The following is a 16,734-nucleotide window of genomic DNA, read 5'->3' as shown; positions in this document are numbered from 1 at the left end:
ACTGAACAAGTGCAACATCTGGAAAAACTAGTAAAACACTTAAACGAGGTGTGCTGTCGTCCTGGTTATACCAGAGAGGGACAAATCATGGCAATGTGCTGGGGCTTGGCCTATGCCTACAGAGCCCTGCTCAACACTATCCAGCACCTTCAAAGGGAAAAAAATGGCTCTGGATCTGATGGCAAAGCAACAGACAACGCAGCTACTACAACTACAAGCACAGCAGCTACTCAAACCCTGAACACAACAGACAACACAGCTACTCCAAGTACAGCAGCTACATCAACCCCAGTGACAAGCACAACAGCTGCTCAAACCCTGACCACAACAGACAATGCAACTACTCCAACTTCAAATACAGCAGCTACACCAACCCCACTGACAAGCACAGCAGCTACTCAAACCCCGACAGCAACAAACAATGCAGATACTCCAAGCACCGCAGCTACACCAACCCCAGTGACAAGCACAGTAGCTACTCAAACCCTGACAGCAACAGACAACGCAGCTGTTGGTGTTACTCAACTCCCAAGCACAACAGCTGCACCAATCCCAGCAGCAGACACTGCAGCCACTCCAACCCTAGTGGCAGACGCTGCAGCCACTCCAATCCTAGTGGCAGACACTGCAGTCACTCCAACCACAGTGACAAACACTGCAGCCACTCCAATCCTAGTGGCAGACACTGCAGCCACTCCAACCACAGTGACAAACACTGCAGCTAAACCAAATGGCCAGTTTGTGACAATGTCTGTGGCCCCTGTAAGCAAAAGCAAACGAGAGGCACAAAGAGCAATCCACGAAGCGAAGAAAGATGAAGACCCAATGCCATTACTACACGGAACAGCATCTGAACAAGAGTTACTACTACATGGATCAGAGGAAGAGAAGAAGAAGAAGAGGTGACTTCTCGACCCCGGACCTCAAATGAGCTGTGGAATATGCGAAAAGATTTCACCCGTCTTCCAGGGGAGCACATTGTCACCTGGTTGCTCCGATGCTGGGACAATGGGGCCGACGGTCACGAACTAGAAGGTAGGGAAGCCAAGCAGCTGGGATCACTTGCTAGGGAAGGAGGAATTGACAAAGCAATTGCAAGAGAGAAGCGAGCCCTCAGCCTTTGGAGGTGGCTCCTGGCAGCTGTGAAGGAAAGGTTTCCCTACAAAGACGATATTACAAGTCGCTCAGCCAACTGGACCACGATAGAGAAAGGCATCCAGTCCCTGAGGGAATCAGCCATTATAGAGATGATCTATCATAGGCCGGAAGCCAGGAAAACATCCGTAGATCCAGATGAAGTCGAATGTACACGACCCATGTGGCGGAAATTTACACCGAGTGCACCATCATCATATGCCCACACATTGGCATCAATGACCGGGAATGAAGGAGTATTACCAACAGTGGATTGCCTGATTCGTCAACTCCGAGAGTTCGAAGACAATCTCACCCCTTCCATCATTTCAGCTGTGGAAAAACTGTCTCAGGAGTTCAAACAATTGAGAGACGATTTATCCGATCTATCCAGCTCCCCATGCATAACAACCCGTGTCTCAACTATTAACAGAAGGCGCCCTACTGCTCAAGAGAGAAGATATTGGAGTTACACGCCACGGGCCACTCTATGGTTTTACCTGCGGAACCACGGAGAAGACATGAGAAAGTGGGATGGAAAACCTACCTCAGTTCTGGAGGAACAGGTGCGTGAACTGAAGAGGAGAACAATGGTCAAGGATGATCCTCCCAGGAAAGCTGCTGCTCCATTCTCTGGTGAGCAGTTTCCCAGATGGAGTGGAAGAGCTGATTTTACTCCAGCTCCTGTGATAAGGAATACTAATCCCTTTCTACAAGACTTAAGTGGAGAATTTTATGATCACTATTAGAGGGGCCCTGCCTCCAGCCAGGTGGAGGAGAGGGATAATCGGGTTTACTGGACTGTGTGAATCAGATGGCCTGGCACATCAGTCCCACAGAAGTATAAGGCTCTAGTAGATACCGGTGCACAGTGTACTCTGATGCCATCAAGGTATCAAGGGGTGAAACCCATTTATATTTCTGGAGCAACAGGAGGATCCCAAGCGCTAACTATGCTGGAAGCTGAAATCAGCCTGACTGGGAGGAAGTGGCAAAAGCACTCCATTGTAACTGGTCCAGTGGCTCCATGCATCCTTGGCATAGACTATCTCAGGAGAGGGTACTTCAAAGACCCAAAAGGGTGTAGATGGGCTTTTGGTTTCGCTGCCTGGGAAACAGAGGAAATTAAGCAGCTGTCCACCTTGCCCAGTATCTCAGAGGATCCTTCTGTTGTGGGGTTGCTGAAGGTCGAAGAACAACAACTGCCAATCGCGACCACAACAGTGCACAGGCGGCAATATCGCACCAACCGAGACTCCTTGATTCCCATCCATAAGCTGATCCGTCGACTGGAGAGATCAGCAGGACCGGCTCACCCTTTAATAGCCCCATATGGCCAGTGAGAAAGTCTAATGGAGAGTGGAGACTAACAGTAGACTATCGTGGCCTGAACGAAGTCACACCACCATTGAGTGCTGCCGTACCGGACATGCTAGAACTTCAATATGAACTGGAGTCAAAGGCAGCCAAGTGGGATGCCACAAATGATGTTGCCAATGCATTTTTCTCAATCCCTTTGGCAGCAGAGTGCAGGCCACAGTTCGCTTTTCCTTGGAGGGGCGTCCAGTACACTTGGAACCGACTGCCCCAGGGGTGGAAACACAGCCCTACCATCTGCCATGGCCTGATCCAGACTGCACTGGAACAGGGGCAAGCTCCAGAACGCCTGCAATACATTGATGACATTATCATGTGGGGTGACACAGCGGAAGAAGTTTTTGAGAAAGGGAGGAAGATAATCCAAATCCTGCTGAAGGCCGGTTTTGCCATAAAATGGAGTAAGGTCAAGGGACCTGCACAGGACATTCAATTTTTGGGAATAAAATGGCAAGATGGACGTTGCCATATCCCCACAGATGTGATCAACAAGATAACAGCAATGTCTCCACCAGCTAAAAAGAAAGAAACACAAGATTTCTTAGGTGTTGTGGGGTTCTGGAGAATGCACATCCCAAATTACAGTCTGATTGTAAGCCCTCTCTACCACGTGACCCGGAAGAAGAATGATTTCAAATGGGGCCCTGAGCAGCAACAAGCCTTTGAACAAATTAAACGAGAAATAGTCCATGCAGTAGCACTTGGACCAGTCTGGGCCGGGCCAGATGTGAAAAATGTGCTCTATACGGCAGCTGGGGAGAATGGTCCTACCTGGAGCCTCTGGCAGAAAGCTCCAGGGGAGACTCGAGGTCGACCCCTCGCCTTTTGGAGTCGGGGATATAAAGGATCTGAGGCCAGCTATACTCCCACTGAAAAAGAGATACTGGCAGCCTATGAAGGGGTTCGAGCTGCTTCAGAAGTGATTGGAACTGAAGCGCAGCTCCTCCTGGCACCCCGGTTGCCTGTGCTGGGCTGGATGTTCAAAGGCAGGGTCTCCTCTACACATCATGCAACTGATGCTACATGGAGTAAGTGGGCCTCACTAAATACACAACGAGCTCAAATAGGAAATCCCAGTCGTCCGGGAATTCTAGAAGTCATCATGGACTGGCCAGAGGGCAAAGATTTTGGGATGTCACCAGAAGAGGAGGTGACGCGTGCTGAAGAGGCCCCACCATATAATGAACTGTCAGAGAGTGAAAAGCAATATGCCTTGTTTACTGATGGGTCCTGCTGTATTGTGGGAAAGCATCGGAGATGGAAGTCAGCTGTGTGGAGTCCCCTGTGACAGGTTGCAGAAACTGCTGAAGGAGAGGGTGAATTGAGTCAGTTTGCAGAGGTGAAAGCCATCCAGCTGGCCTTGGACATTGCTGAATGAGAAAAATGGCCAGTACTTTATACTGACTCATGGATTTTGGCAAATGCCCTGTGGGGGTGGTTGCAGCAATGGAAGCAGAGCAACTGGCAACACAGAAGTAAACCCATCTGGGCTGCTGCATTTTGGCAAGATATCGCTGGTCGGGTGCAGAACCTGGTGGTGCAAGTACGCCACATAGATGCTCATACATCCAAGAGTTGGGCCACTGAGGAACACCAGAATAACCAGCAAGTGGATAAAGCTGCTTAGTTTGAAGTTGCTTAGATGGAGTTTGATTGGGATCGTAAGGGTGAATTATTTTTGGCCCAGTGGGCCCATGACACCTCAGGCCATCAAGGCAGAGACGCAACATAGAGATGGGCTCGTGATCGAGGGGTGGACTTAACAATGGACACTATTGCCCAGGTTATTCAGGAATGTGAAACATGTGCTGCAATTAAGGAAGCCAAGTGGTTAAAGCCTCTCTGGTATGGAGGATGATGGCTGAAGTACAAGTATGGGGAGGCCTGGCAGATTGACTATATCACACTCCCACCAACCCGCCAAGGCAAGCGCCATGTGCTTACCATGATGGAAGCAACCACCGGATGGCTGGAAACATACGCTGTGTCCCACGCCACTGCCCGGAACACTATCCTGGGCCTTGAGAGACAAGTCTTGTGGCGACACGGCACCCCAGAGAGAATTGAGTCAGACAGTGGGACTCATTTCTGGAACAACCTTATAGACACTTGGGCCAAAGAGCATGGCATTGAGTGGGTATATCACATCTCCTACTATGCAGCAGCCTCTAGGAAAATCAAATGTTACAATGGACTGTTAAAAACTACCCTGAGAGCAATGGGTGGTGGGACTTTCAAACACTGGGATACACATTTACCAAAAGCCACCTGGTTGGTCAACAGTAGGGGATCTGCCAACAGGGCTGGCCCAGCCCAATCAGAACTTTTACGTACTGTAGAGGGGGATAAAGTTCCTGTGGTGCACATAAAGAATTTGTTGGGGAAGACAGTCTGGGTTATTCCTGCTTCAGGTAAAGGCAAACCCACTCGTGGGGTTGCTTTTGCTCAGGGACCTGGATATACTTGGTGGTTAATGCGGGAAGATGGGGAAATCCGATGTGTACCTCAAGGGGATTTAATTTTGGGGGAAGACAGCCAATGAACTCAATTGTATGCTGTTGCCTGCTCTATAACACTCTTATAGCCCACCAGTTAGATATCTTCAGGTTGCCAGCAACTGACCCTGACTTCCCTCCAATCATCACCCCAACAAAGAATGAATTCTGACAAAACCAGATGAGCTCAGCAGTGACCAGACGAGTTTGGCGGTGTCATCAGCAGGCAACAACCCAACACTACACGCCATCCTTCCTGCCCTGAAAGACTATTACAAGAGATGGAGCCTGACATCATGGACTGGATGAATTCAGCAATTTTATAGGGATTGGTCCATGGACTAGGGAATGATATCTTCCTCTTTGTGTGTGGGTGTGGGTGTATATATATGTGTACATATGGGACAGGGGCGATGGTGTGTTGAGAGATTTGGGATCTGAGCATGACATCAGTGGTATGGTATAAGGGGTGGATACTGTCCTGGGTTCAGCTACAGCAGTCATTTTTCTCCTTCTTAGTAGCTGGTGCAGTGCTGTGTTTTTTAACTTTCAGCCTGGGAACAACGCTGATAACACCGATGTTTTTAGTTGTTGCTAAGTAATGTTTATTCCAACCAAGGACTTTCTCAGTCTCATGCTTTGCCAGGGAGGAGGGGAAGCTGGGAGGAAGCAGAGACAGGACACCTGACCCAGACTAGCCAAAGGGGTATTCCATACCACAGCACGTCATGCCCAGTATATAAACCGGGGGGAGTTACCCGGAAGGCCCAGATCACTGCTCGGGTCGGGCTGGGTATCGGTCGGCGGGTGGTGAGCAATTGTATCCTCTCCCCTTGTTGTTTCCCTTATCGTTATTATCATTGGTGGTAGCAGTAGTGGTTTTGTATTATACCTTAGTTATGGGACTGCTCTTATCTCAACCCGTGGGAGTTGCATTCTTTTGATTCTCCTCCCCATCCCTCCGGGAGCGGGGGGAGGAAGAAGGGGGGGAGTGAGTGAGCGGCTGCGTGGTTCCAAGTTGCTGGGTGGGCTCAAACCACGACAAGTAGATATTCCTAAAAGAGGACGGATCCAGTTTATTGTTCCTAAAAGCTTTTGCAAATCATTTAAAGTCTTTATTTCTGTCCGTAGAGTGACACTTTGAGGTTGAATGTTTTGTTCGGATATTTTCCATCCTAAATATTTCCAAGGTGGAGTTTCTTGAATTTTTTCTTCTGCCGTTTTGAGCCCTTTAGTTGATACTGCTTGGATCACTTGCTGTTTCACCTTTTGGGCTGTTCGTTTTGATTCCGCAGCTATTAAGATATCATCCATATAATGGTAAATTAAAACATTCTCAAAACGTTCTTGTATCAGACTTAAAATTGCCTCTATAAATTGTTGACATAATGTGGGACTGGTTTTCATGCCTTGCGGCAACACCTTCCAATGGTATCTTTTATACGGCTCCGCAGCATTGATAGAAGGAACAGAAAAGGCAAATCGTGGTGCATCTTGCGGAGCAAGAGGTATCGTGAAAAAGCAATCTTTTAAGTCGATGACAAGAAGAGTCCATGTCTGTGGTAACGTGCTTGCTCATTATCGATCTGTTTTTCCAGAGCCTCATTAAGTCAGTCTAAAAATTTCATAAATGGTTCGTTTGTTTCTTGTTTAATTCGAACAAAAGGCTGTCTCTGTTTACTGGCTTCAGGGACAGTTTTCAAGGCACGAAGTGCCAATTGTTTAACTTGCTGCAAGCCCGCCTGGCAAATCCTAGCTTGCACAGCATTGCTACTAAAATCAGCTTGCCCCAGTAAGACATCGGCAGTGACCGCTCACAATGGGTCATGGGCCCCTAACGCTACGTTTTCAGCAGCCTGGGCGTCTGCAAGCTGTCTCATTTTCGATTCCCACATAGTATATTGCATGTTCGACATTATCAAATGAAACAACTTTTTAAAGTCATTTGGGTTAAATACATGAGTATCACAGAGAGTCTGTATCAAATGAGTTGTATACGGAGCCCCAAGTCCATGGTCCTTCACTGTTCCTCTGATATCTTTGATAAGAGCATATGAGAGACCTTCCCATCGCAGATCTTGATCAGGCATATACATCACAGGGAAAGCATGCAATACATCTGCATCCCCCGCTCATCTCACTTCTCCCTTTACAGCTGCCCATTTATCATGAGGGTCTGGGGGATATAAATCAGGCTCCTTTTCCGGATCAATAATCCCTGGGTCAAAAGGGTCATCTGGGTTATCATAGGAAATATCAGGAGGCAGAACTGCAGGAGCAGCAGCAACAGGCTGAGTTTTTGGTCTTACAGCAGGGTCTGCCAAAGAGGGGGGCGGAGGGGGAGCTGAAAGTGCTGCTTCTACTTCCTTTGATTGTGAGCCGACACGAGCTTTTAAAGCTTCAAAAACAGTTCACCAAGGTGTCAGTAAAGTGGCGGCAACCTTATCATTTCTTGTAGCACAGTCCCACAGATTAACACCAATTTTGTCCCAAATCTCTGGGGTATAAATATTAGTGGAATTAATAGATGGGTCAGCTTTTGATGCCCATAGAAGAACATGTTTCAATTCTTCCTCATCAATATTTTCTTCCTATACTTCTTAAGAATACTAGTAAAGACTTGTAAAACACTTCTTTGTTCTTTTGTTAACCCAGTCCCTATAGTTCTCAGCCGCTTACATTTGTCCAGCGACAGTTCAGCCCCCTTGCATCACATCTGGCCTTCAACTAAAATTCTTTTTTAGACTCCCCGTTTTTCAACATCCTGGCTTATCTGTTTCCCAAGGCTTATTTGGTATCAGGGCCTCATAGCTTGTATTCAGAGTGTTGCTCAAACTCATCATGCAGATCCCATCGTCTTCACCTCCCACAGTTATTCATCAATGTGAAACGTGCTGCAATTAAGCAATCCAAGGGGTTAAAGCCTCTCTGGTATGGAGGACGATGGCTGAAGTACAAGTATGGGGAGGCCTGGCAGATTGACTATATCACACTCCCACCAACCCACCAAGGCAAGCGCTATGTGCTTACCATGGTGGAAGCAACCACCAGATGGCTGGAAACATATGCTGTGCCCCACGCCACTGCCCAGAACACTATCCTGGCCCTTGAGAAACAAGTCTTGAGGCGACACAGCTCCCCAGAGAGAATTGAGTCAGACAATGGGACTCATTTCTGGAACAACCTCATAGACACTTGGGCCAAAGAGCATGGCATTGAGTGGGTATATCACATCCCCTACCATGCACCAGCCTCTGGGAAAATCAAAGGGTACAATGGGCTGTTAAAAACTACCCTGAGAGCAATGGGTGGTGGGACTTTCAAACACTGGGATACACATTTACCAAAAGCCACCTGGTTGGTCAACAGTAGGGGATCTGCCAACAGGGCTGGCCCAGCCCAATCAGAACTTTTACGTACTGTAGAGGGGGATAAAGTTCCTGTGGTGCACATAAAGAATTTGTTGGGGAAGACAGTCTGGGTTATTCCTGCTTCAGGTAAAGGCAAACCCACTCATGGGATTGCTTTTGCTCTGGGACCTGGATATACTTGGTGGGTAATGCGGGAAGATGGGGAAGTCCGATGTGTACCTCAAGGGGATTTAATTTTGGGGGAAAACAGCCAATGAACTCAATTGTATGCTGTTGCCTGCTCTATAACACTTTCATAGCCCACCAGCTAGATATCTTCAGGTTGCCAGCAACTGACCCTGACTACCCTCCAATCATCACCCCAACAAAGAATGAATTTTGAGGAAACCAGACGAGCTCAGCAGTGACCAGACGAGTTTGGCGGTGCCATCAGCAGGCAACAACCCAACACTACATACCGTCCCTCCTGCCCTGAAAACTATTACAAGAGATGGAGCCTGACATCATGTACTGGATGAATTCAGCAACTTTATAGGGATTGTTCCATGGACTAAGGAATGATATCTCTCTCTTTGTGTGTGGTGTGGGTGTATATATATGAGACAAAAGCAATGGTATATTGAAAAATGTGGGATCTGAGCATGATGTGAATGGTACGGAATAAGGGGTGGATACTGTCCTGGGTTCAGCTACAGCAGTCATTTTTCTCCTTCTTAGCAGCTAGTGCAGTGCTGTGGTTTTGACTTTCAGCCTGGGAACAATGCTGATAACACTGATGTTTTTAGTTGTTGCTAAATAATGTTTATTCTGACCAAGGACTTTCTCAGTCTCATGCTCTGCCAGGGAGGAGGGGAAGCCGGGAGGAAACAGAGACAGGACACCTGCCCCAAACTAGCCAAAGGGGTATTCCATACCACAGCACATCATGCCCAGTATAGAAACTGGGGGGAGTTACCCAGAAGGCCCAAATTGCTGCTCGGGTCAGGCTGGGTATCAGTCGGCGGGTGGTGAGCAACTGTATCCTCTCCCCTTGTTATTTCCCTTATCATTATTGTTATTGGTGGTAGCAGTAGTGGTTTTGTATTATACCTTAGTTATGGGACTGCTCTTATCTCAACCCGTGGGAGTTACATTCTTTTGATTCTCCTCCCCATCCCTCTGGGAGCGGGGGGAGGAAAAAGGGGGGGGAGTGAGTGAGTGGCTGCATGGTTCCGAGTTACCGGCTGGGCTTAAACCATGACAAAATGGTTGAAGAATGAGAGTGCACAGGCCGGGGCATGGAGGGACGGAAATATCTCTTATATCTTTTATGTTTCCAGAATCCTGCCTGGGCAATTGCTTTTCTACTCTGCTACAGAAAGGACACCAGGTATAGTACACCAGGTTAGAGTGGACTTTTCCTGTTTAGTGCAGCTGTGTTTGTCCTCTGTCCTTAATTATATCTTTTTGATTTTTAGTTCTTTAATTCTTCCTGTGTCTTTGCTTGCTTTGTCTCATGTTGCTCAGGCATCTAAACGGTTGTATCTTCCAGAATCAAAACCACCTTCCTTTCCTTTTTTTCTTCACAGCCTGTTTTCTTTTAGCTCTGTTTTGGACACTGTGTTATTCGGGCCTAAAGAAAAGAATGACGTAGAGTATTATAGTGAGACCCAAGAGCTGTTGTGGACAGAGATTCTGAATCCTCTGAGAATGTAAGTAAAGACATGAACTGATCTCTGGTCTAATGGAAATTTTTACACCAGATCCTGCTGTGTATGAATTCCTATTGCAAACCTGAAAAGTTTGGCTAGCTGCTGCTGCCAGTCTTCTCAGTTGCTTGGATTGAGTATTTTTACTTATTCTTAATGGAAAATTTAAGCAGTGCTAACTGGAAATAGTTATTCATTTTTTGGTAAAATATTTTCACTAGTCTCTATGTAGAAATCGATTAGCATAAAGCTCTCGTAAAATTTGCATAGGTAGGAATAAAAAAGCATTGATAAATGCAAGTTACATTTGTTCACAGCATCTGTATTTACATGTTTTTAATGCTGTTGTGGACAATAAAAGCATTTGGTTTATCTTATGTGGAGTTTCACAATTTGATAGATTTATCAGGGCTTTAAAAGTCGCATTAATTTTTATGTGTGGTCTGCAAATGGTCAAAACACTTATTAAAACAATTTAACATGAGCTTTTTAATTTTTTAGGCAAAATGAACCAAGGAAATGTGGCAAAAATCTAGAAGAAAAAGTTATTTGTGTGTAGCTTTATTTTTTTAAACACGTAGTTCTGAAATTCTTTGGGCTGTCACTGAACAATTTATCACAATTTTTTTCTTTGGATTCCTGGAATAAAATGATGGCTTCTAAACCCTTGTTCTTGTAAGAGTGTGTTCCAGGGTTCTATGGTATAGGGTATAGGATATACCCCAGTCAGCAGAAATCTCAAGTTGCTGAGAAGATAAAGTCTTCTCCTGCCTTTCTACCATGCTCAAATCTTTCTTTGCACTTTTTGTAAAGTTTTAGAGGAAAAGATTAAATCCTCAAAACTTCAGTTTCTGTATCTTTTTTCTCAAATATTGAAATATTATTTTTAATAATGCCCACAGTGATGTTATGTGACATTCTGAAAATATATTAAGTGGTGCAAAGTAGAGTGAAAACAAATTGAAAGTAATTGACTGACAAATCAGAAAAGAGTTACCCTGGTAAGTTAATGTTTAAAAAGAGGTCTTAAAGGTTATACAAGAACATTGAGCACTGCACTAAATTTTTACTGCATTGAAAAAAATGGAAGTCAGCCTGAATATGAGGAGTCTGTACGTAGTTTTGAAGCAATACTGTACGCAGGTAAAGAGGGATCTGAGAGCCTGTATTTCAGCATTTAAGAGGGATTTTTTTCTCCTTCTGACTTGATCGCAAACTAGCTAATAGCTTATTAAACCCATTTATCTTAGATTTGGATATGTATGCGCTACAAAAATAATGAAAGTGAGGAAAATACTTGAAAAAGTTGAGGCTGCATCAGGATTCACTTCAGAGGAAAAAGCTAACTGGGGAGGTTTTTATTTCTTTGAGATTGGTAAGAACCATAATATGAAGGAACTGAAATAGCTTTCTGTATAATTATACCAGAACAAACCACGCAAATATTTCTCTGTAGCAGTAATATCTCCACCAGAGATTTGAGTGATCATTGGATGGTAAAAAGGACTTTTCAGTTTCCTCAGTCTGTGAGGAGCCCTAGCTGAACAGTTTCTACCGTAACAGTCAATGAAAGACTAGATTTCTTTTCTTGCCTTCTATCAGTGAGGGGAGATCTAAGGCTCTTCCTCAGAAATGAAGACTGATAAGGCATGAAATTTTGTGTCATGAAAATCTTCTTGTCATTATCTTGTGTTAATAAAGCTGTAAAAATTAACTTTTACTACTTTTCCTATTAAAATTTTGGAAAAGTTTATTTAAAATCAGTCTTGAATCTGGTTTTGCATACTAACAAGACATTTTTCTCCCTCTCCCTACAGATCCAGAAGAATTTTTGAATATTTTATTTCATCATATTTTAAGATTTGAGCCACTGTTGAAAATAAGGGGAATCTTTTTCTCTTTGTTGAACTTGTCTATTTGTAGGGGCTGATGAGGAGAGAGTTTCTGCTGCCTTTCCAATTGATCTCTTCGAGCACCTTTGATTTGTGATTCGTATTTCTAATGAGATTCAGTATAATAAAGTTCTGACAAATTTGACACTATTATTTCCTACCTTTTTTGGAAGGTGGGTTTTGCCCCAGTGGCCAGGCATTTCCCATAGTTTTTCAGTCCTTTCCTTATCACAAGAATTGTATTAGTTTATGTGCTGCTTTAGCTCAGTGGTGTGTGAGGCAAGTACCCACTGTCTGTTGTGCTGTGTGGAGTTATGGGAGCATCAGTGTGCAGTGTGTTGTAGTTCACTGTGTAGATGCCATGTGGTGTACTAAGGCTACCTTCTGTGGTGGTTCTGTAGGGAAATCTTGAGGAAGGTTGAAGGGATGAGTAATCAAGGCATATATATTGTGAATTTGAAACCGTTCCTGCTTCTGCCTAGACAAAGGTCTACATTTGTAATCTACTGTTAGGTTAAAAAACAAAACAATACCCCCAAAACACAACTACTAGTAACCTCAAGCATGTATTTGCTCTATATAGAGAAGCATTCAGAGAATAGCTTGCCATCTGAAGACCATCACAGTTGTTGTTACTGTCTCTCTTCAATTCTGTGAAATACAACATTCCAAGAAACCCCTGTGGCTAATGTATTATTCTGATAAACAGCTGGGGTATAATAGTATGATTATAATAATGGTCTTTATTATAATTAGAATAATAGATCTTTGTGTGAGAATATATTTCTAGGTTTTGGTAGTTAACAGGTGTGCTGCTGTAGCAGAAATCACAGCTGAAAAGAGTAAAGTAAAAGCAAGGAACTTTGACACCGGGGTGAAACAGCTCCTACGTAACTTGTTTTTCTTTTACTATTGGAGGCCTGTTACTCCTATGTGCTTTTTGTCCATGACAGCAAAATCCATTTCTCCAATGTGAGCACTGTCTTCTGTGTCCTTTGTTATGTCCTTTCAGAGTTGGCTGTATTACTCACCTGAAGCTCTCTTCCCAAATATCACAGACATATGTTTATGTAACAGAAATATTACGTGAAAACCTCAGTACTTAATTTTGACTGTTTTGAAACATCTGACCTCAAAACTTATTTAAATTGGAACTTAATATTTTGTCCTTCTCCCTGTCCATATAAAATTCTGTTGGGGTTTTGTGGTTCTTGTCTGGGGTTTGGGGAATGGAGTGATGTTGGGGTGTGTTTGTGTTTGGTTGGGTGTTTTTTGTGCTTTGGGGTTTTGTTTTTTTTTGAAAGCATAATATATTTCAATGCAGAGAGGATGTTGTATGGGCTATTTTCTGGTAGATGTTATTTTACTAGGAAAATACAATCATTCTTATAGTAAAGCTTCCGAATCTGTGTTTTTAAAATGTTTTTAGATCAGCAGGTCAGAAAGTACAAGACTGTTACTTCCATCAAATTCTAATGGACAAAACCGAGAAAGTTGGAGTCCTGACAATTCAGCTGTTATTAGAGTGGTCATTCATCAACAGCAACTTGAATTTTGCAGAGTTTGGTGACAGCTGTTGCTCAGTTAGTGATGATACCTGGATGTTTGCCCATTCAGCAATGGAACAAGAGTGGGATTTGGTGCAAAAACAAAATGCGGACATGTTGGCAATGGGAGTGCTATGTCAGTGGTACAGGTTGCCTACTTTACAGAAATGTTTTAAGGTCAAAATAATGACATGTATCCTTTGGTTGAACAGACCAAATTAATTTAGGTAAACAATTACTAAAAGAGAACTTCTTAGTTACTGCCAGTAGGTTGTTTTAAGGACTAGTATTTTGAGATACCTCTGTAAAAAGCTTTATAAAGCAAGAATCCCCCCGCCATGAGGGAGTGTAGTTCAGTACATTTACTATCCTATTTGAGCATGACTGGGACTTACGACATTTGACAATGATTTAGATGCCACTTTCCTATTGACTGGTTTGGGTTTTAGCTGTAGTTTCTCTCAAAGACTTTTGTTTTGCTTACTCTCTTGTTAATTTTGAAGTCAATGGGCTGCAAGTTTTAATAACATGAATATGTTTATTGCATTAGAAGCATGTCCCTAAATTTAGATAATTGTCTATCTCAAGCTCATTACATTATATTCTGGCAATTTACCTAGGCACCCTCTTGCCTGATCATCCAGATGCCCCTGTTTGGAAAAGACTTCAAAATGTTCGACAAAATTTTTCCATCGTTGGAATTAAATATAACAGACTTACTTGAAGACAGTAAGTATATAACATTGTGTTGTGTAATGAAAGAGTTGTTGAGAGTGACTGACACAGTGAAAGTGAGTACACCTGGTAGTTTTGGGGGTTTGTTTGGTTTTCAATTAAATATTTAACCAGGTAGTGTGAGTTAACTAAACTTATTATTTCAAGACACCATTGTTAAAACTGAGTTATTAGCAGCAAACCCATTCATTAATATGGCAGGTAGGAAATCTTAAAAGCTAAGTGTAGCACTGAGATTGGTTAACAGGTATTTACAATGTTGACTATGTTTCATTAGTCTTTATCAGTTTGTGCTGCTTGTTCCTAAGCTTTTTGTCATCAGTTCATCAAATCAGAAGAAGAAAACCTGAGATTAGTGTGTAAATGTGCAGCATGTAGTGATGGTGCATTTTTCAACTATAAATTGATCATTTTTTTGTGACCTAAATTTCTGACATTTGTCATGAACTGAATTTTTCATTGCATCACCTAAGGAAAGACAGTTTTAAATGTGAGATAGGAATTAATAAACCTGCTAAAATTTCTTAGAATAATAATTTCTGAAACTGTCATGGCCTTTTCTTTCACTGTCATGGCTGTCAGCATATGCTATTTTTTTAATGTTGTTTTTTTTCCCCCGGTGTTGACAGACCTAATGGATAAGCTAGCTGTACCACTATGATGAGAGAACTAACTTGATGTAAAAGCCTTCTTTCACTTGTTCATGCAGTTGATATAACTTACTGTTTTGCAACTTCCTACTCTTAAGCGTTTTTCTCTTATTCCACATGATGTCAAAGAAAAGTTAAATACAGTGGTACATTTCTTCTTTGATTGGCAGTCTGGTTTTAGCTTTTTTTTAATGTAGTGATTTTTTCCACTTAAAGTAGTAATCTTCCCTCCTTTCTAGAGCCCTAGTCTTAAAAACCAAAAAAAGCCTCCCCAAATTGGAGACTAATATAGTCTTTTAAAATGCAGCTCCCAGGCAGTGCCGTGTATGTGGAGGGCTCGCTATGTATGAGTGCAGAGAATATTACGAAGGCACTGATATTTCTGCTGGGAAAATCAAACAGTTCTGCAAAATGTGCAATACCCAAGTAAGTTGTCGTCTTTGTTACTCTACACAGGTTTAACCCAAATGGTATATGCTGTAATAATTGAAAGAAAGGCATAAGAACGGAGTGAGAATTTCTCACCAGCACTAGTGTGACTGTGCTCACCAGGTAAAATGTAGCCTTCGGTGACAAATTAGGAGCTCCATTGGACCCTGAAATATATTTATTGACAGTTTCTTACTAAAAACATGACAACTGCAAGATCCAGGACAGAATACAGTGGAGATGTAATTGTAGGCAGCTTGGAATCTATTTCCTGTCACCTGCTTCAAATACTGATTTTACATATGTGCTGCCTTGTTTGAATTGATAAATTCATGACATAGAACAGCTTAATTTTGAGCTGTTTGGTAACTTGCTTGAAGCTGTCATGGCTTGTTTTCAAGTCTGAGCACAGTAGAAAATTGTTGCATTAAATCTGACCTCCCTTCTAACTTTGGATTTGAATTTTCTGGGCAATACTGAACTACAATAGTGGGGAAAAGTAGAAGAAACATTTAGTCTGCTGCTGTTATTGCAGCTCCTTCTCTAATGCCATTAATCTTCAGTTCAGCAGTAATGTTCTTTTTAGCTTTGCCACTGAAACAATCTTATGGGGTGGTTTCGCTCTCCCGAAATATCACTTCAATTGTAGGTTTATCTTCATCCCAAGAGGCAGAGTCATAAATTCAATCCATTGTCACTACCTAAAGACCTGCCAGACTGGGACTGGTGACATGGCTGCATCCCATACCAGAAGATGGAGTTGTTTGCTGTTATCTGCATAGAAACAAGCCACTGTGCAGCTTTTGTTAAATATGAGAGGGATGACTCTGCCTGGCTCTTCTTTGACAGCATGGCAGATCGGGATGGTAGACCTTTTATTTATTCTTACTACTATTCTCTTCAATTTTTATTACTAGTTTGAATTTCAGTGCATATTTCTGAAAGTTTTGGGGAAATTAATATTGTTTAACTTGATGTACTTGATACTGGGACACTAATCTTGACCCAGCCTTACCTCAGTGCATTGATTTCATAGGAGCCACTGATTTGCATGATCTGAATTTCACCTAAACTGGATGGATATGTTGGTAAGTAGCTGGTACAGAAGTAACTGCAGATGTTTTCTAGTGGAACTCTTAAACATTTTTCTATACTTTGCAGGTCTGGCAGAGGGAATTAATTTTAAATAATCAACCACAGGAATGTGTTCTTTCAGGCTATATCTAAGTGGATTTACACAATTACTGAATAGCATGCAAATATTTTTATTGCTTTTACTTAAATGACTTAGTGTAGGTGTCTTTAGAATAAAAGAAATAGTCACACATTACAACATCTATGCCTTTCCTTTGAATCTCTTTAGAGTTATCAGTGATTCGTAGAACTCGTTAGGAACTCGTCAACAAAGTTTTAAGT

At 42.9% G+C, this 16,734-nt stretch overlaps 1 long non-coding RNA gene across 1 annotated transcript; it reads left to right on the top strand.

The window, feature by feature from the left end:
- Positions 1-7,110: 7,110 nt before the first annotated feature.
- LOC115619141 lies at positions 7,111-15,546 on the top strand. Its single transcript, XR_003994931.1, has 3 exons — positions 7,111-7,237; positions 13,410-13,412; positions 15,536-15,546. It is a non-coding gene; the product is annotated as an uncharacterized LOC115619141 (long non-coding RNA).
- Positions 15,547-16,734: the final 1,188 nt, after the last annotated feature.

The sequence above is a fragment of the Strigops habroptila genome, chromosome W (genome assembly GCF_004027225.2).
Source record: "Strigops habroptila isolate Jane chromosome W, bStrHab1.2.pri, whole genome shotgun sequence".
NCBI lineage: Eukaryota > Metazoa > Chordata > Aves > Psittaciformes > Psittacidae > Strigops > Strigops habroptila.
This window is presented reverse-complemented; position numbering and strand designations above follow the sequence as displayed.